Source organism: Prionailurus viverrinus, chromosome D1, assembly GCF_022837055.1.
Source record: "Prionailurus viverrinus isolate Anna chromosome D1, UM_Priviv_1.0, whole genome shotgun sequence".
NCBI classification, from domain to species: domain Eukaryota; kingdom Metazoa; phylum Chordata; class Mammalia; order Carnivora; family Felidae; genus Prionailurus; species Prionailurus viverrinus.
The window spans coordinates 42579924-42603548 of NC_062570.1; the positions used below are offsets into that span (position 1 = coordinate 42579924).

General features: G+C 34.8%; 1 long non-coding RNA gene across 1 annotated transcript; it reads right to left on the reverse strand.

Moving 5' to 3' along the window:
- Nucleotides 1-1594: 1594 nt before the first annotated feature.
- LOC125176915 (uncharacterized) lies at nt 1595-17796 on the reverse strand. The gene is made up of 2 exons (XR_007156426.1): nt 17579-17796; nt 1595-3782 (listed from the first exon to the last, which is right to left on the reverse strand). It is a non-coding gene; the product is annotated as an uncharacterized LOC125176915 (long non-coding RNA).
- Nucleotides 17797-23625: the final 5829 nt, after the last annotated feature.

Consider the following 23625-nt stretch of genomic DNA (forward strand, 5'->3'; position numbering starts at 1 on the left):
GCTTATTGAAAATATATTATAAATGTATTTTGTTCTTTGATAAGAGTTCATTTATACTTTTTAAAGGGTTGTGTTTTTTTCCTCATGTTAGTGAACTCCTTCACTATGGATTGGATTTTTCTGTTTCTTTCCATGTCTAATTTTATGTTTACCAGACATTAATTATGACCTGATTTAGAGACACTATACCCATTGTCTTCCTCTGAAGGTTTCTGAGTTTTGTTGTATTAGGCAGTTCAATAACTTGCTGATTAGCTTACATTGTGTAATGTTGGTTCCAGCCTTTGTCAGGATAAATTTTCACTGTAACAGTCAGGACTCAAACTCCAGACTTGGTCTTTCCTTAGGTCCTCTGAGTTTGCCTTGAAGACTTATTAGGGTGGGCCTAGAGTAGCCCATGATCCTGAGCATTCTTATTCCTAAGGGTAAGCCTTTTTTGTGTCTCAGTTTTTCTAAGTGTTAAGGAATTCTTCCATCCTGAGTGGGGCAGGTCTCTCCTCTGTTGAATTTTTAACCCCATAGCAACTGTTTTCTGGTAAGCCTTGTGTAGTCTCACTCTGTGCATGTAAACCTAAGAGAGAACTTTCATTCACTCTCCAGTTCTGTGCTCTACCAATTCCATCGCCTTTAGTACCTACAAATTCTGATTTCTGATTCTTCAGCTCAGCCAGAATACCATGCTCTACTTGGACTCTAGCTTGCAATAGCCATTTGGAAATATTCTGCAGACAGAAGACAAGAATGATCATGACTTTTACTTCATGAGTTTCCCTTCTCTCAGGCACTGCATCCTTGGGCTGCCCTGTACAATTCCTGGGTGGGTTCTTTTTTCCTATATTTTCCTCAGATTATAATATCTGAAAAGTTTCAGGGCCCCAATTCAGGGGTCAGGCAAAGTTTTTTAAAAGTTATCATTCTTGAAGTAGAGTTGTCTTCTAATATCCCAGATATATTAAATCTTCTCTAATATTGCATCCTTTTCCAGTTTCTCATGTTTATGAATGCAAACTGTATTCCAGTGGATTATTTCAGTTTGTTGAGACATGATGTAATTGCAAGCATATTCAAAAATTTGAAAACTGTGTTCTTTAAAAAGTAGGTTTATTTGATTTTTCAAAACTAATTCCTAAATGCCCAAATTCTACTGTAGTAGAATATAATGCAATTGCCGAGATTCTGTTCCACAAAAGGTAAAACCGTGAAGCAAGCTGGAATGCAAATTAACTTTATATGCCTTTATTCAACAACATCCACCATTATGTCATTCTCATGACTTGAAGATGAAACTAGGTTTCCATGTTTCTCTGTGATAAGTGGTGGGTGCATTTTTCTGAGAATGCACATCAGTTTGTCCATATGTGTAAGAAAATACTGATGCATCTTTTGACAGAAACCAAAAGCCTAATTTACACTTCAGAAATATTGCTCTCTTAGGCTATCATTTTAGGAGTGAGCAGCTACAAAATCTATAGAGTTTGTAAAACTCCTGGCTATAAATATAACTTTATTTTGAAAAATAAGTGATAAAAAGATATTTCTATACCCAGAACTATATTTCTTACACTCTCTGTCAAGCAAGTAATCTTCCAGGTGCTGAGTCAGCAGGAAATTTATTTTAGTAAGTTATATGAAGCACATTAATTTTCACCAAATCCTTAAACCTAATTCAGATATTTATATAAGCTGTATATATGCTGTCCTATCACATGGTAGTGTAAATTTCCTATAATGATATTATGCCTCTGAATTGGCTTTGGTGATCCGTGTAAAAATCTGTTGTATCTTTTTATCATCATGCCTTATGTGAAGTATACTGTCCTCAAGGGATTGCAGGATTTTACAGTATCCAAACTATCATTTTCCTGTTCCCTTTAAATACACAGAATAGCATTTCCTGCAGCCATAAGTAGGCTCAAACTTCCCCGTTGTGTCCCAGAGGATAAGCCAGTTTGGATGAATTAACTGTGAGTTGAGAGAGCACCATGGGTAATGACCAGAAGAGGATATCACAGGCAAGGAAAATGTACAGTGCCAAGATTAGAAACACTTTCACCTCATGGGCCTTGGCCTGCAAAGTCAACTTGAACCTCTGGGGACTTGAGATGAGGTTTTGTTTGTTTGCTTCTCTTGAGAAAATTGGTTTCTCATTTACACGAAAATGGGTACCAAAAGGATTATAAAATAGGCCGAAGTACTTTGGGAATTCAAAATTGCTTTACCAGAGAAATGTTTGGGGGACTTGAATGTAACTGTTAATCAAACCCCAAATATATGTATATAATCCTATCTCTAGTAAACTTCATATATGAAAATGCTGGTTAAGAGAGGTCTCCTCTTCTATATTCTTAATCATTCTCCTGTGAGGTCTTGACCTACAATCAACAAAATTATGAACATGTTTTATTTTAGGTGAATTCATTTTTCCCAAGAACAGCAAAATTAATATAAAAGCAAGTGAAAATGCTGTATTCATGAAAAATTTTTCCTTCAAGGCTTTAATTCTTTGTCCATCATGCATTCTCATCTGGGCCTACTCTGATCAGCCAAAATTTACATTGCACTCCCTAAATCTCCCAGTCTCCTTTATCTACTCTTTTTTCCCTCTGGCATTCACATTTAATTGAAAAACTTATTATATTTGCTTTTTTGTCTTAGAGCGTAAGCTTCACAAGAAAGAACTTTTGTCCATTAATTATTGAGTTCTCAACAGGTCATTTTCTTTTTTGCACTTATTTTAGGCACAGGTACTATGGCCTTTTAATCTGGATTATCTTTTCAAGGATTTTTGTATGGCAAACACTCGTGGAAGAAATCACAGTATCTCCCTTGAAAGTAGAGGGGCAAGTTTTTGTGTATAATAATAAATATAGTCTCTCTCTGCAGGTCATAAGTTGGCCTGGCCATGTTTGCTGGCATCCTATCATAAAATATTGGACGTTACTGATATTCAGCTTTTCAGGAGTGTTGCAAATCCACTGTGTGCAGAGAATCCTCTGAAGTCATTCCCGCTCTGTATGGCTGATGGGGTAAGGGAAACTGGTGCCAACACACATTGATATTGCCTGCTGTGCTGTCAATAAAACCTTTCTTTATCTTTGGTCCAGGATTTGTTTCTTAACCTTCTCTATGAAATCATGGCAGGTTAACTGATGAGCTTCCATGTAGGGAAAAATCTAAGACCCTTTACGGTTGTTGCCACTAATGTAACTCAAATGCCTGAAAGTATATAGGTCATTGAAGGTACTAAATGTATGCTGAATTAATGGATATGTGAATGAATTAAAAAATATATAGTACTTATGTGGATACATAATAATATTTGTGAAATGATAGATCTTGAAAGCCATCATTTTGGGGGACTAAAAATAAATTTATATGTTCACATGATTGAAATGTTGCAGAATGGAATAGTTTAGAGTTTGGGCTGTTATGTCAAACAAACATGGATTGCAGTTGGAGTCCATGCAACTGTGTGAACTTGAGAAAATAAACATTACTCATTCTTTCTCATTTGGAACTTAGAAGAAAAAATACTATAATGTCTACACTACTGTTGAGTTAGATGAGATAATACAGTAAGTAGCCTATTGAAGTTTATGGCTATCCTATTTCCCAGACTACTTTCTGAATCATCCTTATCCTGTAAGTAATATGATTGAGAGAGTCCATAAATAACTTATGTAATAAGTCTTCTTCCCTTCTTATCTGCCAGTTGCCAGTGCACTCTGTGTAACGTGCTTCATAAAACTTCTTGAATCTGCAGCTTGATATCTTTCATCCTTCTGAAAAAAAAAATCAGCCATTATCACATCAGGTATTGCTCTGCTTTATTCTTTTTCTTTCTCTTCCTTTCTCTCCCTCTTCTCCTTCTCTCCCTTTTCCATATACAAGGTCATATTCTAGAACTTCAGTTATATGTATGACAGACTTTTTAAAATCTGTATCCCCAGTATCTCCACTTCCCTTCACATACTTTTTTTAAACCATTTTGTCTCTCTGTGCTTCATTCCCAATATTTTCTTATGACCCATCTTTCAATGCCTTCCTTGTCTAACAACTATTAAACCCCTTAAATTCTTCCTTTTTGTTGTACTTTTTCTGTTCTAGAAATTTCATTTTCAAAAAACACGTTTCCCATCCTCTGACAAAGATTTTGACACTTTTATTTCTATTAACATGTTCAGTTATTTTAAAGTCTCTCTAATAATTCTTTATCTCAAGATCTTAATGATTTTTATTTTCTATTTACTTGGATTTGGTCTCATTTCTTACCCTTATGTGCCTGGTGATTGTTGTTTGAGTAATAAACATTGCATTTTTTTAACTATACTGGTGGGAGGGAGCCTGGAGGCCAAGTATAATGTAATTTGCCTTCAGGGAAAATTTATATTTGCTTCTGGCAGACGGCTAGAGATACTAGCCATTTGGATCATACAATATTAGAGAATAAGGTAATGTATATTTTTGCCTTCAATCCTTGAGGGTAGTTCTATTTGTGTCTCTTTCTTAATTGTATAATGTATCCATTTGATGCTTCTGTCCAAAGTGCTTGTGATTTCCCATGCTATTGTCTGAATGAATAACCTTCAACTCTAATTTTTGTCCTGTTAGACATAGAAGACAGTTAACATTTCTCCTCTTCTTTGGTTCATAAGTGCTTTCCTGGAGTGCACACATACCTTAGGGACAATATGATACAATATGTCCCAAAAGTAACACGTCTACATGTTTCTCTCTTTTATCTCAGTGCTATAATTTTTCAGTGCCTTCAAACATATCTATACAATCTCAGCTTTTATAGATGTTTCCAGTAGATGAGTTGCCTTTACTGAAGCCCAATGCACTTCGACTTTTTCCATTTTTAGAACTTTCTCTTTATATGCAATTTAAGCAGAGCAGCAACTAATTAAGATTGGAGATAATTAATTTTTAAAACAAATTATTTATATATATATATATATATATACACACACATACACACACACACAAACACACACATATACACACACACACACACACACACACGTATGTACCTGTGTGTGTATGAATTACCTGCTACAATACCTGGAATTATATTTAAAATGCATTCCATTTATATTAAAGGGATGAAAGTATAAATAATAAACACTTTGAAAAATTTCTGGAATAATTATATATTTTTTATATTCACACCTGTAACCAATCTTGAGAACACAGACTGTTGGAAGTAGAAATATGTCTATAAAGTTAAGGAGGAAGGAAAAGACAGATCAATCTCCAGAGCTTTTAGGAATGAACCAAATGGTGCACTGAAGTTAGTCCTAAAATTTTAGGTAACCTGGGGTTATCCAGATGAAACAGATATGTGGTGGTTTTACAATAATTTCTTTGTGTAGCAGATCATAGAGGATTAAGTAAAGGGGCTTGGGAGGGAGAGAATCAATCATGTAGTGTGAGCGCTGATGGATGAAGGAACTGCTGAACAAAGGGAGGAAGGAGGACGACAAGCAGGGACCCCTTGTTTGATTAGCCTGGGGCTGGCAGCCTCTTATCTGAATAATTATACTCAGGGGTGATACTCAATGAACTCTGCTTCCACTACATTTGACTGTAGATACAAACTAATAGAACAGTGTAATCAATGAATCTTCATCTCATTTAAAGCCTTGCTGTCTCACCAGAGCACTCCCTTTTTGTTCCAGGAACATTCCCACCCCCCATTTTATTTGAGTTAAGAGTACTTAACAATCTATAAATCGTAATTTGCTTTCCAGCCCACTGACCATGACTCTCTGCACTAAATACAAGCAAAACTAAAAATCCAGTTCACTGACTAAATTATTTAACAATGACAGTAGTTTTTATATTGTGAATGATGTTAAAATAGCTGTCTCAATTCTGGACTCACTGAAGAATAGTATCTTTTTCAGTGAACTAAAGGGGAAGTTATATCTTAGATTTCCAATCATGTTTTAAGAGTGTATTCCTTGACAAAAACTTTCTTTTTAAGAACTTGGTCAAATTTAGGTCGAGGATATGTTTTATCTTATATGTGTGAAAGGTCATTCTCTTTCCTTCAACTGTTTGAGGTCTTAACTATATATTGCTCCCCTCCCGGCATTATTGGGATACAATTGACATATAACATTGTGTAAATATAAGGTGTACAACGTGTTGATTTGATACACTTAAAGATCGCAAAATTAGCACACCCATCATCTCATATAATTATCATTGTGTGTGTGGTGAGGGCGTTTAAGATCTCACTTAGTAACTTTCAAGTATATACTACGATATTGTTAACTATAGTCACCATGCTGTGCATTAGATACCCAGACTAACTAACATCTCCCCATTTCCCCCACACTCTCCCCCTGGCAACCACCATTCTACTCTGTTTCTAGGAGTTCAGCTCTGTTAGAGTCCACATATAAAGAAGATCTTACAGTATTTGTCTTTTTCCCTCTGACTTAACTTCATTTAACATAACACCTTCAAGGTCAGTCCTTGTTTGTCACAAATGTCAGGATTTTCTTTTTTACTTGTGGCTGATTCTCTCATTTGCTATATCTATATATCTACATCTATATTTTCATCTGTTTATAGGTGGACATTTAGGATGTTTCCATCTCGTTGAGAACCTGATTTCACTTTTATATGTACACCCATTTACATTCCGACCAAAAATGCGCAAGCGTTCCTATTGTTCTACATTCTTGCCAAAACTTTTTAGCTCTTATTTTTTTTTATAATAGCCATTCTAACAGATGAGAGATAATATCACATTGTGGCTTTAATTTGCATTTTCCTGATGATTAGTGATATTCACCGTCTTTTAATATAACTGTTACCCATTTGTATGCCTTCTTTTGGAAAAAAAATATCTATTCAGGTCCTCTGTCCATTATTTAATTACTGATTGTGTTTATTTGGTTTGGTTTGGTATTGAGGTTTAGGACTTGTTTCTACATATTGGAGGTTAACCCTATATCACATAGTTTGCAGATATTTTCTCCCCTTCTCTTGGTTGCCCTTTCAGTTTGTTGATGGTTTCCTTTGCTGTGCAGATACTTTTTAGTTGGATACAGTCTTACATGTTAATTTTTGCTTTTGCTGCTTAAGCTTTGGTGTCATATCCAAAAAATCATGGCCAAGTTTAATGTCCAAAAGACTTTTTCTTCTGTTTTTCTTGTTTTATGGTTTCAAGTATTAGGTTTAAGTCTTTAATTAATTTTAATTTAATTTTTATGAGTGTTGTAACATTTCATTTTTTGTATATGTGTATCTGGTTTTGCCAGCGCCATTATTGAAGAGAATTTATTTCCCCATTGAGTACTGTTCACTCCTCTGTCAAACATTACTAGATGGTGTATATAGGAGTTCACTTCTGGTCTCTAGATTCAGTTCCTTTGGTATACATGCCTGTTTTTAAAGCTAGTACTGTACTATTTTGATTACTGTAGCTTTGCAACATAGTTTAATATCAAAAAGTGTGATATCTCTGGCTTTGTTTTTCTTTCTCAGCACTTCATTGACTATTTAAGATCTTTTGTGGTTCAATATGAATTTTAAGATTGTGTTTTCCGTATCTTTGAAAAAAATGACTTTGGAATTTTGACAGGAGTTTTGTTGCATCTGTAGATGGCTGTGGGTATAATCATTTTAATAATAATAATTTTTCAGGATGCCTATATAAGATTTCCATTTATTTGTGTATTCTTCCATTTATTTCAGTAACATTTTAGAGTTTTCAGTGTATAGATCTTTCACTTCCTGGTTGGATTTATTCCAAACCATTTTATTTTTTTTGATGCTATTGCAGATAGGACTGTTTTCTTATTTCTTTTTCAGATACTCCATTTTTAGTGTATAGAAACAAAACTAGTGTATATTGACCTGCATTCTTCAACTTTACTTAATTTGTTAATTATTTTGGAAGTCTTTATTTTTCTTGACTGATTTCTCTGGCTAGGATTTCCATTACTACATTGAATAAGAATGGTGAGAATGGACATCCTTGATCTGTTCCTAATTTTAGAGAAAAAAAAAACTTTTAGTTTTTTAGCTTTTACTATGTTGTTAGTTGAGAGCTTATCATATATGGCCTTTATTATATTCAGGTACATTATTTACCCACTTTATTAAAGGTTTTTTTTTATCATGAAAGGATTTATATGCTGTCAAATTATATTTTGCATTTATCAAAATAACTATGATTTTTATCATTCTATTACTTTGATGTATCACATTTACTGATTTGCATATGTTGAACCTTCATCACATCCCAGGGATACATTGCTCTTGATGCTAATATATTATTCTTTTAATATGCTGTTGTATTTGTTTTGCTAATGTCAGAATTTTTCCATCTGTGCTCATCAGTGATATTGGCCTGTAGTTTGCCTGTAGTGTCCCTATCTTGCTTTGGTATCAAGGTAATGCTGGTCTTAAAAATGAGTTCGGGAGTACTCCTCTTTAGTTTTTTTTGGAAGTGTTTAAAAATTGGCATCACTTTTTCCTTTGATAGGATTCACCAGTGAAATCATCTGATCCTGGGCTTTTCTTTGCTGGAAGGCTTTTGATTACTGATTCTGTCTCATTACTTATTATTGGTCTCTTCAGATTTTCTTTTTCTTCATGATTCAGTGTTGGTAAGATATATATTTCTAACAGTTTATTTCTTGATTAGTTGATACTTAGTTGTTCATATTAGTCTTCTATGATCTTTGATTTCTGTGGCATCAGCTATAAGGTAACCTTTCATTTCTGATTTTAGTCTTTTTCTTAGTCTCATTAAAGATTTGTCAATTTTATCTTTTCAAAAAAAACCAAAAGCTGATCTTTTGTCTTTTCTGTTTCATTTATTTCCATTACAGTCATTGTTTTTTCCTTCCTTCTGCTAACATTGGGCTTTTACATATATATACACACACACATATATAGATACATATACACATATATAGATATATAGATATATTTGTATATATATGTACATATATGTATGTATATACATGTGTATATATGTATGTGTGTATATATATATGTATATGTGTGTGTGTGTGTATGTGTGTGTGCGCGCGCGTGTGTGTGTGTGTATAAAGTTCTTTGAGATATAAAGTTAGTGGTTTACTTAAGATTTTTGTTTTGGGGCACCTGGGTGGCTTAGTTGGTTAAGCCTCCAACTTTGTCTCAGGTCATGATCCTGCGGTTGGCCCGTTGGACTCTGTGCTGACAGCTCAGAGCCTGGAGTCTGCTTCAGATTCTGTGTCTCCCTTTCCATCTGCTTCTCCCCAATATTCATTCATTCATTCATATTCTCTCTCTCTCAAAAATAATAAACATTTTTTTGTTTTTTTCTTAACGTAGGCTTTTACTGCTATACACTTTCTCCTTAAAACTGCTTATTCAGCATCCTATAGGTTTTGATGTTTTGCTTCCAGACCCATTTGCTGACAGCTTCCCCTTTGCTTTCCCAAGGGCTGTGCTAAAGTTTAAGTTTGTGGTTCTTACTGGTCCACAGATTCAAGCAGGTTTTCTAAACATGCTCACTGTCTGCCAAAGGTCACTCTCGTTGCAGTCAGGAGTCTGCACGAGGAGCCAGCCATGGGGTAGAAAGGTATGTGGATTAGGCATCTCAAGCACTGGATGGAGGCCAGTTTGGGGAATCAGTTTGCAGGGCACCCTTGTGGCTAGTGTGTGGGTCTCCTGATGGAGTTTACAATACACTTAGTAAAATATGCATCCCTTTGATGCATTCCAGGGCACTGCTATTCTCCCCACCATTCACATCTCCACTCCTCAACCTTCACCACCTTCAGGTAACTTACAATTCAGTACTCTGGATGGGAGAGGGAAACTGGCCTCTTTGGCAGCATGCCAAACATGTAGGAAAGCGTAGCACTCAGACCTACATATGCTCACTCCTTCATTCCCTATTGCTCTTGTGCTGTATTTGGGGAGGGTTGATAAAGTTAAAATCAGACTGTTGCTCTTACTCTCTCAAATGCATCCAATCTCAGATCTTTTTGTTTCAATAGTGTCTGGGAACTTCACCAGATCCTGGACTTCTACAAAGGTTCTCTTGTACATGAGTGATTGTCTAAATCCCTGTTCTCAAGGGGCTTCCAGACTATAGACAGGAGGAATGGAGCAGGTTCATAGGCCACCTCACAGTCTGCAGCTGGTACCAAGCTCTGTCTATTATTCGTTGCATGGATGGGCAAGATGCTTTCTGTGTCCCTTGGTGTATGGTGCTGGTTCCCACAGCTCCCACAAAGGCACTTTTGTCCATGGAAGGATGCCAAATTTACTTGTCATTGTTGAGTAGGGGATATTTTGAAAGACATCTTCAGCCATCTTGCTTGACATATTGCTTTTTCATCAATTCTTTTTCATGAATTATGAAACTATGTGAATTTTCTCTAAGAAACTTTTAAAAATTCACAGAATACTTTTAATCAAGAAAAATATTTTAGGTATGCATATTTATATACATACGGTTCAACATCTCAAGTTCAGCATCTAGAGTACCTCACTCTAAGTACACCTTCTGTTTAATTCATACAGTGTAAGTGCACATTTACTGAATTGCTTGAGGAACATTTGCTGAATTGCTTCAGCTAATTAAGCCCAAGGCATAGATTCAATTTCCATATAGGCCAATGCTCAAAAGGAGTGACATCTTCTCTGAATATTTCTTATATCCCTTTTCTTTTTCTCTCTTCTTTTAATGTATAAATCACATCCTTTTTCTTGTTCTTTCCTTCCCTCATCTGCTTCCTCTTTGCCTCCTACATAGATTTCTTAAATTTCCTGTAACTTACAAGACATATTTATAATTCCCAAAGTATTCAGATACGTGTGGCAAAAATAATAAAAGTTGCACCCTCCTCACTGTGGATTACGTATACAACATATATGTATATATTCTTGAATATAGTACATAGGCATGAAATTTGCACATCCTGCTTTACTTGAATAACTACTCATTTGTCTGACATTAAGGGTAGATTATAAGAAAAATGCAAATGTAGGCAGATGTATGTAAAGTCATTTTTATAATAGATTCAGTATTAAGAAGAAACATGAGGATGTTTCCAAATCTGTTTTTATTGAGTCTTGACTCAGAAATATCAAATATATTTTTGTATTTTGTGAACTTTTATAGAAAAGTCTTGCTAATTTATATACATTAATTTTATATATCCAGTAGCAAAAGGCCTTTATTGACAAATATACAATAAAAGCCCTAGGGAAAGTCTTGAAAAATTTGAGTCTAAGCCACTGTTATTTCAGAGATATTTGAGATGTTTGTTTTAACTATAAATGCAGGAGCTATATACAAGTAGTTACTTATGTAGCTATATAAGTCCATTACACTGACTGCCAATGAAGTACAGCTTCGTGAATCCAGTTTTAAGTTTTCGATCCATGAATATGCAGTAAAAAAAAGAGTCTCAAGATACCTTTCTTGGGCTATGTTTTCATTGGACAAATTCAGCATGTTTCAAAAGATATGCATATTTGGCTTACACTGTAGTGTGAACATATTGGTGGATTATAAAATAGACAAGCTTCATGGGCTGTTTCATTTCCAGTCTTAGTGAAATGGAGACAATTTTTAAATAAGCTAATAATAAGCACTTCTATTTTTATCCATCCTGAGTATATGACCTATGTTTCAGTTGATATATACTGCCTCTTCCTGAAGTGTGGATTAAATTTTGTTGCAGAAGTAATGAAAAGAGAGAAATAATACTTAGCTGTTGACATTCCAAAATAAAATTTGGAATCATGGCCAAGCTATTGATTTGAGAAAGTGCATTTCAGTGATCTATTCCAGAGATTTCAAATTATACAGTCTTCTAATACCTATTTAAAGGTACCTATTTTTCCATTTAAGTCTTATACAGAGAGTTTAGAGTCAGGGGAAGGAAAAAATGAGTTGGGAGAAAGAGCATTTGAGCATAAGAAGTTCTTTCTTTCTGGCTCTGGAGAATTCTGGAAAGAGAGAATTGATCCTGTTTCCTTTGAGGACAGGATTACCTGGTCCCAACCCAGAATACAACCATGTAAACTAGTCTTTAATATATTTCTTCCCTTTCTTTCCTGAAAGTTTGGTGGAAAGGCAGTGGAAGACAGGTATTTCAGGAACAAACCTGAAAATTCCTCTCTCAATTAAGTATGCCTTAGGAACTCTGATATCTCCGCTCTGGAAATTGTTACTTTATGACAGCCTTTGGTTTTTTCCCAGCTTCCTAAAATAATCATCAGCTTTCCACCCCAAATTACTCTATAATACACTGAGTAGATCTCTGGAATGATACATGAAAAGATCTGTGATGTAATGAAGAGAAGGGAGGGTTGGAGTTTACTCAGATATGTCAAGAAAATTGCACCTTATATGGAACTCATAGCCAAGGCAAAATAGGAAAATATAATTGAAAAGGAAGAAAGAATAAAGTGTGAAGCCAAAGGCTTGGGTGATAAGAATACAAATACACATATCTAGTCCAGCATCACTATAAAAGCAGAGCTCATAAAAACAATCAATATCCCAGAGCCACTAGAATTGAATTATGCCTTAATCAACAGCTCTCCCTTCTCTCATCCAGTTTGATTAAAACCCTATTATTGTATTGGCTGTTTTGGAATTAAAGATCATATGCCTCATACTTAAAATGCACTGATTTAAAGAAAGCCCAGCTACATGGCTTAACTACTAAACCTACAGCAATCTCCAGATCTTAACCACACTGGGTAGTCCTAGGCTTAGCGACAAATAATTACAAAATCTTCCTTTCAAGAGACCCATTCAAACATGATATAATTTCATAAAATTAATACAACAAAAGTTGTTTAAACATGGCTAATATCTTTAGAATAGTCTGAGTCAGAACTCTGAAGGATTCCTAGGACCCACTAGAGGAGATTGTTAAGACTCTAATGGCTAAAAAATACCCAACAAAATTTCTGGAAATATGGTTTCAGAACTAAGCATTACCTATTCTGAATTCAAAATATATAAAAATAAGTGTAACATAACCACATCACATTGAATTTCATGCACATTTTTTAGTCATGACAACAACATAAATGTGTTTCAATGGAGACTTCTAATTTCTATGGCCTCATCCAAATGCAATGCAAAAATGGAATGTTTGTATTATAATAGATCCCTAAGGATGAACATATGCAAATGTGACCAACACATTCCCTACCCATGTGGAACTCATAGCCTAGTAGACTTGCTTATGATACATAAAAAGGAGATAATGACATAATTAATTCTTTAGTCTATTTTCCCATCTGTGATGGACCCTCACCTCTTTTTACATGTGCTTATTTACACAAGACTGTCATCTGCATTACGAAGCTGAAAGAATGTCTATCATTGTGGTGCTCGGATGTCATCTGGTTGTTCTTAGCCGCTGTGTATCTTAAGTAAATGAGCCCTCCTGCTTCTCCCTTCATCTATACGCTCCCCTCCCCACCCCCCCCCACCCCCCACACAGAAGTATAAATGGCAGAAAACAAGAACCTTTAAAGCCCCCTGAACATTTCTTAGGACTTACACTCTTGACTTCCTAGAATTGCGGATATTAACACTAGAGGTCAAATTTATCTCCTTCTAAACATTATGTATACAGTATATCCTTATGGCATAATTTAAAGAAAATATTCATAAACTAGTATGCATTATGGAAGATTTTAGAGACAAATATGTAACAAATGATGTTAGTGGGACAAATTCTTATTATACCACTTGGGGTGTTCAACACCAGTGATTTTTAGTGGTCCTTTATTTTATTTTTCAATCTGTCTCAATTTTATTAGCTCCTCCATTTCCCTTTTGTCATCATTTGGCTCTTTACCAATTACCTTACTGTGGGTTCTAATAGAACTTACCAATACCATTTGTTTTGGTGCTGTGGTTGTGTGTCTGTGCATATGTGTGCAGGTGCACGTGTGGTGGGAGGGAGGTGTATTTGATATTGCAGTTATTTAGTGGTTACAAGATAGATAATGGGTTGTTAGTTTCTTCTGGAATCAGTTTTCTTGAGCTATGTTTTGCTAGGAATATGTACATTTTCAAATTTGTTGACATAAATATGTGAATATTTTCTTATTTTTTGAGTTCTATATTTTATAAGGTATACAAAAGTATACATGATGAATTTTTATTTATGTGCATGTGCATATAATTACCACCTGATCAAGATAAAAAGCAAATGCTTTTTTTGAAATTAAAAAAAAAAAAGAAAAAGAAAATGTAGTACACCAATGGGTTTTCTTGGGCCCCTTCAGAAGTGAGTGATGCCCATCAAATTTCCATCTTTATAGATTAGTTTTGATGAATTTTGAAATTCATATAAGTGAAATAATATAGATTTTTTTTAACCAGGCTTATTTCATTCAACATTATGTCTGGGAGATTATTCATGTGTTGTCTCTCCAGTTTTTTTTTTTTAATTGTTGTATATAATTCTATTGTGTAAATAACTTTTTTTCAAACTATTTCATGATTTCCATGTGGTTGCACAATTGAGCCTTGAATTAGAATTTTTTTTTGGTAAGTTGTAAAAATATCAGGTATTTCTACCTATAGTTTTGTTGTAGATTTGTATTTTAGTAGTATTGTGGTCAGATAAAATAATCTGACCATATCAATCATTTCACATTTGTTGAAATTTGCTTTAAACCAAGGTTATAGTCCATTTTTAAAATGTGCTATTTATACTTTAAGAGAATGTGTAATTTAGAGTTTTGTAGTTATTCTTTAACCATCTATCATCTAATGACTAAATACTATTGATATTGTCTATTTCCCTATAGATTTGGTCTGCATTTTCTTTTTTACTTGAGACATAATTGACATATCACCTTTTGCAAGTTTAAGGTATATAAATTATTCATATGATACATTTATATATTGCAGTAGGAGTACCACTTTAGTGTTAGCTCACACCTCTATTGATATCTAGTGTCTTAGGAACTTTAAAGTTTATAATAAAGTATTGACTATAATTTCTATTTTATCTATTAGATTTCCAATATTTCCATATCTAGTTCCAAGTTTGTACTCTTTTTTTTTATTTAAAAAAAAAAATTTTTTTTTACGTTTATTTTTGAGACAGAGAGAGACAGCATGAACGGGGGAGGGGCAGAGAGAGAGGGAGACACAGAACCAGAAGCAGGCTCCAGGCTCTGAGCCATCAGCCCAGAGCCCGTCGCGGGGCTCGAACTCACGGTCTGTGAGATCATGACCTGAGCTGAAGTCGGACGCTTAACTGACCGAGCCACCCAGGCAACCCCCAAGTTTGTACTCTTAAAGTGTTTACCAAATTACCCCACCTCCTAACTCCTCGAAATGAGAAACAGATTTTAAACTCTCCAAATATGTTAAGGATTTGACCATATTTTTATATATGACTGTTTTTTGCTTGATGTATTTACATGCTAAGATATTAGATAAACATTTGAATTATTATACCATTTATTGAATTTCAGTTTTTAACTATGAAATGACTTATCCTTAATAACATAATTTGCCTTAAAATTTTTATGATACACCCATATAAGTTCTTTTATGTAGAAAGAACATAATAGAACAAAATATATTCATTTTTAAGAACTCAGTTAAAAATCTTTGGGTACTGCTTCTATTTATTTATTTTTGAAATGTTAATTGTATTATCAGAACTCAAGAAAGATGTCTCCATGAAGTGATAAAGTATTATGATGGAAACATGTTATGTTTAGCAAACTACATCTACCATTTTGATTTAGGCATAAATTAATATAAAAGTAAATAGTCCACTGAGACTTCTATTTAAATACTAGTTTATTGCCAAAAACCAGAGTTAAAGTCCAATGATTAACTGCACCTATACTTAATGAAAAATAATCCTCCTCTTTTTTCATAGTTACCCATACCTCTAAACACACACATCAAATTATGGGTGCTTCCAGAAATCACTACATCCACATTTCATAACATAAATATTTTATCTTTTGAAATGTTACCTATGATACTGAGAACATAGTAATTCCTGATTCTGTGATCTCTTAAAATAAAAGAACTAAGATTAACTAGAGATCCCTAGGAAAGTGTAAATTTTTAATGAACAAAAAAGCAGTACAAGTGGTCTGATATATAAGGTAACTGCGAAAGAATGTGTGGCAAAATTTTAAGAGGAATTGCCTGCATTTATGATCATGAGTAACATCAGTGGCCAAGAGTGTTCACAGAGGCTCACCAAATTTGAATGTGAATCAATTATCCACCAGGCAATAGAGGACTACTGTGTCAATGAAAAACACTACAATTGTGATCCTTTGGCACATTTTTCTCCCAGTAATTTCAGTTTTCTTCAGTTGTTGAAAGAAAGATGAACCAAGGCTGACTATCAATAACATAATCCATTATGGCAACCACTTGGCATATGATTGGACTCCTGAGTATATCTAATGTATCCCATTAATGTACACTAGGCAAAATCTCCCATACTTTTGTCCAACCTTCCTGAAGGTTTCCTGCTAATTAGACTCTGTAGAGGCAGGCTGCATCTTCAGAATCCAGCCTTTAATGTTCCCTTTACCTATTTAGCTAAGAAGTCAGAACCTTCATTTGCATGAGAGTTTTATCTTCAAAACATGTCATTGTCTGCTTTTAGCATTTTCTCTGTAAACCTAAGAAGATAGCAAATAATACCTTTGAAGCACACTCAGTGTCTGGACCAGAAGAGATACTGAGATACTTGACAGTAGCTTATAGAAGTTATAAAAGTCCACAATTGAAAGCAGTTGTTTAATTCAGGGTTTACTTTTATTTCTTAGCAAATACAGGATGCAGACTATGAGGGATGAGGGGTGTTGAATTGATAATGCTCAGAAAAATGCATGTGTCTTCATGTGTTTTCCATCCATGTGGCATAGATTGTGCTGCTGTGTTTCTGAATTTTATTATTTAATTGAGCTGCATTAGTGATATTGTATAAGACACCTAAAGATTCCAGTGATTTAACCCAGATGTGAGGGTTCAGCCAACTGAATTTCCTAGTCATATATTTGAAAATTAGATAAAAATGGAATTTGGTTTAGATGTGCTTTGATTTAAAATTTTGCTTTCACCATGGATGTCAATTATACAAATACATTATACATTATTCACCTATTTCTCTCTCTTATTTTTCTTTATCCTGATGTAAACATTACTTGAATTCTTTAAAACTTGATTTAAAAATTGATCTTTATTTTGTAAAAATTATCCATGATGATTTTACACAGAATTTCATGGGAATTTATATTCATTGTTATCAATTTTTGTTCATACATAATTTGCACATAAAGGAATGAGTTACTAACAGAAGCAGTCCTAAAAATGGTCAAAAGGAAAAAGGTTGGAAGGGAAATTATTGAAATAAAGACGATACTTTATAAATGTTGATCTATGAAAAATATTTTAATATACTGGTGTTACCAATATTTTGAGTTTACAATGACACTGGGAAGCAAAGATGAAGACAAATTTAGCAACTTTCAGCATCAAAATCTAACTGTTAATTGAGGTGTCTTGGCTACTGCACACAGAACTTACCTGAACTCACTGGTCCTGCTTGAAATCTGTCTCAGGTGTACCATCTCCATTTTACTGTGGACTGCTGAGAACATCTGATTTTATCACTTGACAAGTATGACAAAATTGAGCTATTCATAGATAGCTCACTTGGTGCCTACTCACCCTGGTGTCCCATGGCCAAGTGTTCTTTCTTTGCTATGATCTGGTAACACAAGATCTGTTTATGGAAGACTGTAAAACACCCTGCTACAGAGGGCATAGACTTATCTAAAGTCCCAGGATTCTACATTGTGACTACACCACCCTCTAGAACTTTCTGTGAGTTCCATATTTCATCCCTATCTACCACTGACCTTTCTAACATTCTAGGTTCTGTGAATAATATCTCCAGAAGGGCTGATTGCATTGTGGCCATACCTACTATAGTGCCTTTCTCCAAGCTCCACTCAAAGCTGGAAGCCTTCTGTGCCAATATTCCTAGGATTGCATTGCCTCCAGAATACAAAGGAAGCTACCATACAACATGTTATTTCTCCCTAATGAGGAATGCAAGATATAGTAATTGGTCTTTACTTTGAAGAGGGTATTGTGACCACTGCACCCATAAAAATTGAGGGCCAGTTCATGAATCTTGATAGGATTTCTCTCCCACTCTATAAGTCTTACTAAGTCTTCCATTGTTCTAGCCACCTTGATTTCTCTTTCAAATCTGCACACTGTTGTCAATGTAATAGATAAGTGTGGTTTCTTTTTTTTTAAAAAAAATTTTTTTTTCAACGTTTATTTATTTTTGGGACAGAGAGAGACAGAGCATGAACGGGGGAGGGGCAGAGAGAGAGGGAGACACAGAATCGGAAACAGGCTCCAGGCTCCGAGCCATCAGCCCAGAGCCCGACGCGGGGCTCGAACTCACGGACCGCGAGATCGTGACCTGGCTGAAGTCGGATGCTTAACCGACTGCGCCACCCAGGCGCCCCAAGTGTGGTTTCTTTGATCCCATACACAGTAGATTGAAAAGATCCAGATCTCTTCAGATTATATAATAACAGGGTAGAGGTACAAACATAGCCCTGAGACAAAACTATAAATGAATATTTTCCATTCCGTGTGAATGCAAACCATTTCTGAACATCTTTTTGATTGTAACAGAAAATAGCATATTGACTAAATTAATAGCCACATACCCTGGGCTGCGGTGTCTGCTCTAAAAATTACAGTACACACAACAAAACAGTTGTGATCAGGGCTTCTACTTGGTTAAGTCAGTGATAGTCTATGATCCTTCTCCAGGATCCATCTGGTTTCCAAGAGCCAGGATGGCATGTTAAATGGATTTACTACAGGCTCCAGCAAATATGATTTCTTTAGGTCTTTTAATGGTAGCATTAATCTCTGCCATTCTGGCCTATGTGGATGTCTGTGCATGTTGAGTAAAGACATATAGAGTTTTTCATTTGTCATTCCTTATAATGATAGTTCTTAATCCATAAACCCGACATCTGAAAACATGAAATTAGAGTTACTCCAACCATCAAATGAATGAATTCCAACAATGCACTCAGAGTCTCCGGGAAGAAAAAACACACACACATACACACTCTGGCATACTGGATGGGTTTGTGGACAAAGTGTACTTACTGTTAACTAAATTTTAACAAGATTCCATTTGAAAATTATCAGAATCTGGTACACTCCAGTTATAATGGGGCCATCATGATCCTTTGGGTCTCCAGCTGTGGGTTTCAATTCAGTTCCTATATTCGACAGTTATCAGAATGTCTTGTCATTCCCCATTTTCTCAGATACAGTCACTTGAGTGATTGGCCATAGGTATCCATGGGGAAAGACTGGGAAATCTTCACAGTGTATTTTCCCTTTGGTACTGCAGGGTTTTCTTCCAAGGGACTCAGTACTCTTTTTAATCAGTGGATTCTGGATCTGCAAATCAGTTCAGGTCTTACAACTGTGCAAGGGATAATAACCTTCTTTCCCCCTGGAAACAAATGTCTTCCTGCATCCTTTCTTTTGTTCTTGATTTTTTGTTTAGTAACAGGTATTGAATGGCATTCTTGTTCTCTATTTTACCTTTATGGACACATACTACATTAACCATTTCAACTGCCCACAGATAAAATGTCCTTCCCAATCTTTTGTAAGTTGTTATGACAATGAAGATTCCTGGTATCTAGTGGTTAAAGTGGGACCAATTGGCCCATTATCTTAGGACCTCATCATCTCCATGTATGTTTATGATAAGGCTATGTGACTGCCTTCCACAGCCAGCTCTGATTTGCAGAGCAGAATCATCACAGAATTTTTTAGTAATATTGGCATTATTTCTCCAGTGCATTCCTAATGTCCTTGATCAGTGATAGGTATCCTGAGCCTTCTTAAGGAAGATAACTCACCAGCAGATCTTCTAGCTTTACAGCATATATATCTCCCAACATGTTTACTTCCCTTAGCCTCTTTATTTCTTCCTCTACCATGTGTCAGGACAACTTAGATATTTCTACTATATTGAGTATAGGGTGTTTTTGTTTGTTTTGTGTTTTGTTTTTTGTTTTTTTTCCCCAGGCTTATGAGAGCTATACACACCGTGAATTTTCCCTGTCATTTCAGGTCATTGCTAGTGTGTTAAGTCCCATACCTCAGGAAAGTATCACTTGCACAATAAAGTTTTTAGTATCCGGTCTTAAACTCTAGTCCTGTTGATCAGAATCCTAAAAATCCAATGCTACAAATATTCCCCCTAGCTCCAACTGGTACATGCAAACTAGCCTTTTTTTTTAAAGGTTACAAAATGCTCACCAAGTTACCATCTCTTACCGTGCAAAAATATTACAATATTGATTGTATTTCCTAACTGTCCTTCTCATCCCCATGACTTCTTTATTGTATCAATTAAAGTTTGTACCTCTTAATTCCCTTAGTTTATTTTGCTATCCCAACACTCACCTCCCTCTGGTAACTTCCAGTTTATTCTCATAAATACAGAGAAATACCATTTTGATTGGTGTGAGGTGATATTTCATTGTGGTTTTGATTTGCTTTTCTCTGATGATTAGTGATATTGAGCATCTTTTCATGTGTATGTCTTCTTTGGATAAATGTCTGTTCAGATCCTCTAACAATTTTCAATTGGATTATTATTATTTTTGAGGCTTAGTTGTATGAGTTCTTTATATATTTTGGATATTAACCATATTAACTCCTTTATAGATATATCATTTGGAGATGTCTCCTCTCCTATTTGGATGACTGCCTTTTTGTTGATGATTTCCTTCACTGTGCCAAAGCTTTTTAGTTTAATGTAATCCCAGTTGGTTTTTTGTTTGTTTGTTTGTTTGTTTGTTTCACTTGCTCAGGGAGACAGTTCTGGGAAAATATTGCAAAGACAGTATCAATAATACTGCTTGTGTTGTAGGAGTTTTATGGTTTCAAGTCTTACATTCAAGTCTTTAATTCATTTTCAGTTAATTTTTGTGTGTAAGAAAGTCCAGTTTTATTCTTTTGCGTGTAACTCTCCAGCTTTCTCATCATTTATTGAAAAAATGGTCCTTTTACCTTTGTATATTCTTAACATCTGTTGCCATATATTAATTGGTCACAAGTGTGGGTTTATTTCTGGACCCTCTGTTGAGTTCCATTGATCTATGTGTCTATTTTTGTGTCAGTATCATACTGTTTTGATTGCTATAGTTTTGTGGTATAGTTTACAATTTGGGATTTGATACCTTCAGCTTTGTTCTTCTTTCTCAAGATTGCTTTGGCTATGTGGGGTCTCTTGTGGTTCCATACAAATTTTACGATTACTCTAGTTCTATGAAAAAATACTATTGGCAGTTTGATAGGGATTACGTTGAATCTCTAGATTGCTTTGGACAGTTGGGACATTTTAACATTTTCATTTCTTCAAATCCACAAGCATGGTATGTATTTCCATTGATTTGTGTTGTCTTCAATTTCTTCCGTCAATGCCTTAATGACTTTGAGAGTATAGCTCCTACATTTCTTTGGTTTAGTTTGTTCCTATGTATTTTATTCTTTTTGATGTAATTATAAATGGGATTGTTTTCTTTTCTATTTTGTTATTAGCATATAGAAATACAACATATTTGTGTATATTTTGTATCTTGCAACTTTACTGAGATGATTAATTCCCATAGTTTTTTGATGGAGTCTTTGGAGTTTTCTATATATAGTCTCATGTAGTCCACAAATAGTGAAAATTTTACTTCTTCCTTAGTTTGGATGCTTTTTATTTCTTTTGCTTGTCTGATTACTGTGGCTATAACTTCCAGTATGATGATGAATAAAAGTGGTGAGAGTAAACATTCTTCTCTTGTTCCTGATCCTAGAGGAAAAACTTTGAGGTTTTCACCATGGTTTTTCACATGTGGCCTTTTATGTTAAGGTATTTTCCCCTCTATACATGCTTTGTTGAGAAGTTTTATCATGACTGGAGGTTGAACTTTGTCAAATGCTTTTTCTGCATCTATTGATATGATCAAAGGGTTTTTATCCTTCATTTTTTTAGTGTAGTCTATCATATTGACTGATTTGTGGATGTTGAACCATCCTTGCATTCTTAAACTAAATCCCACCTAATCATGGTGAATGATATTTTTAATGTATTGTTGAATGTGGTTTACTAATATTTTTTTGAGGATTTTTGCATATGCATCAGGGATATTGGTCTGTATTTTTTTTCAGTGTTTTTGTCTGGTGTAGGTATCAAGATAATGCTGGCTCATAGAATGAATTTGGAAGCATTTATTTCTATTCTGTTTTCAGTAATAGTTTAAGAAAGACTGGTATTAACCCTTCTTTAAATGTTTAGTAGAATTCTTCTGTGATAACATCTAGTCCTGGGCTTTTGTTTATTGGGAGTTTTGATTATCAATTTCATTACAAGTAATTGGTCTGTTCAGACTTTCTATTTCTCCCTGATTTAGTTTTGGAAGACTGTATGATCCTAGAAATTTATCCATTTGTTATAGATTGTCTAATTTGTTGGCATATAATTTTTTAAGTAGTCTCAAAATACTTTATATTTTTGTGGTGTTGGTTGTAACTTTTCTTTCATTTCTGATTTTGAGTGCTCTCTTTTTTTCTTGATAAGTCTGGCTAAAGGTTTATCAATTTTATATTTTCAAAGTACCAGCTCTTAGTTTCATTGGTCTTTTCTATGATTATTTTTAGTCTGTATTTCATCTTTTTTTCCTTTTGATCTCTATTATTTCCTTCCTTCCTTCTAACTTTTGGTTTTGTTCTTCTTTCTCTAGTTCTTTTAGGTACAATGCAATAATTTCTTAAAATTATTTACATATCTAGCCTTTTTCCTCAATTATCGGAATCAGTGCAGGCAGAACTGAGTTATACTAGGATTTAACCCTAATTTTTAGTCTGGAAGCTAGAAAAGGTGAAGGGACATGGCCCTAAATAGGCCACATACTACCTTATGAAAAAAATGATTCTGAAATATATTCCAGTTCAACAAATTGTCTGACCCTTCCAAGAGAAGTGTTGGCTACTACCACAAGCACAGCAGGTCTAGATGAGGGTAGATGGTTGTAACATCTATATATGGTTGTAGAGGCATCCATCCATATGTCCTTTTCTGAGTTTTGAGGATCATAGCTTTTCCTACCAGGGCCCTCATCTTTGCATAATAGACCTGCCTTGACTGAACATTCAAATGGTTTTGCTGCTTTGTGACTCCTGGCAGTTAGGTTTTCAGTCTACCACTCAGCTGAATCCATCCTCCACTATAGTTGATGAGGGCTTCTTTATAATTTACCACATAACTCTCTAGTTATTACTTAGCCATTATCAGCATTTGGTTATCATTTTCCCCCTATAGGGCATCAATACAATTTAACAGTAATCATCCATTTCCTCCCTCTGTATAAGCATCATTTTCTCCATCTTATTCAAAATTGTCTCATCATCACATCTATCACAACATTACCCTCTTCTGGATAGAAGGCAGGAATTTCATATGCACCCAACTGTAATTTGTTGACAGCTATCCTTTTCTCATTCAGCCATCCAGATCATAT